Consider the following 1,300-nt stretch of genomic DNA (forward strand, 5'->3'; position numbering starts at 1 on the left):
GGTTGGATTGTTTGGGCCTAGGGCCGTGGTTGAATGAGATGGACCGATGGTTGATTTCGGTTTTGTGGTTCTGGTTTGGAATGAGATGTGAAAGGTTATTTTGGTTCAGTATAGATAAACCTTTTTGAAATGCTTTGATGTTTTGAGAATTGAACAGTTCCTCTTTTAGAAAAGATTTCTGACTTTACTTTTATTGTAAACTGTTGTTTTTGAAAAGAGATATAAGATGGTTATTAATCACTGGTACGGTTTATCTTCATGTATCCTATTACAGTAATTCCCAAAAACCCTCTACTAAGAACCCTTTCGAGGATGATGTTCTCACCCCCTACATTTTTCCCCTTTCAGGATTTGGGCGCAGAAGTTATGAAGAGTTTAATTATTTATTATTGAGATGCTCTGTATTGCTTTAGATTATTATTATTGTACCCTCGCCTTTATCTTGATATATTTTGTAAGAGGGATAGGAATTGTATTGGTTAATGTATATATTCTGTGAGAGGGATAGGAATTGTACTGGATAATGTTTGTAATATTATTTATATATATGTATGTATATATATATGGATGTACTCTTTATGAGTTTCTGTAAGTTGTATGGTATGTATGGACGTACGTTGTATGGCGAAAGTATTTTTGGGAATGGTATTGCGGTTTAAAGTTTTTAAACAGGCTCATATTTTAGTATTAAATGGTATAAGCGTCATCGTAATGTCCGAGCTATCAGAGTTGCACAGCCGGAAGCGTGAGCTTTGGTAGTTAGGGTGTTACAATGAGCAAATAGTATTTTCTATATACAATTAGTGTTGGGTTTAATTTGGGTTTCAATTACTACGCATTCCCAATTTTTTGAAATTACCAAAGTACCCTTAATCCTAATTTTTGAAATGAAACCCTAACCCTAAAAACCCTAACCCGACCCGGTTTCCCCATAGCTGCTGTAGCCTTCCCTTCCAACAGCATCAGCAATACACGCAGTTTCCTTTAATTTCCATGAAAGAGAAAAAACTGAGGCAGAGAGGGAGATGGAGACTGAGTTGCGACAGAGGAGAGGCGGAAAGAAGCTCATCGCGTTGCCATTGCATCGCCGCCGCGCCACCGCGCCATTGCCGTCGCTAGAGAAGCTTCGTGCACTGCCGTCACTCCCTGGCGCCACCGCAGAAGCCGCCCTCGCCGATGCCATGAACCGCGGAAGAAGGAAGGAGGAGGGGAGCTCGTCCACGCCGATCTGCCGCCATCGGGGTCACCGCGTCGTCGTCCTTGCCAGCTCCGAATGAGAAGCACGATGGAGCTCCGTTTC

General features: G+C 41.7%; 1 protein-coding gene across 1 annotated transcript in view; it reads left to right on the forward strand.

The window, feature by feature from the left end:
• LOC127746537 (uncharacterized) overlaps window positions 1-479 on the forward strand; it is an 11,988-nt gene extending 11,509 nt beyond the window's left edge. Inside the window, exon 4 of the transcript XR_008008236.1 lies at window positions 349-479. The gene's annotated coding sequence lies outside the window, so the exon portion shown is untranslated. The remainder of the gene's footprint in view (window positions 1-348) is intronic.
• The last annotated feature ends 821 nt before the right edge of the window (window positions 480-1,300 follow it).

This window comes from Arachis duranensis, chromosome 4 (assembly GCF_000817695.3).
Source record: "Arachis duranensis cultivar V14167 chromosome 4, aradu.V14167.gnm2.J7QH, whole genome shotgun sequence".
Classification (NCBI taxonomy): Eukaryota; Viridiplantae; Streptophyta; class Magnoliopsida; order Fabales; family Fabaceae; genus Arachis; species Arachis duranensis.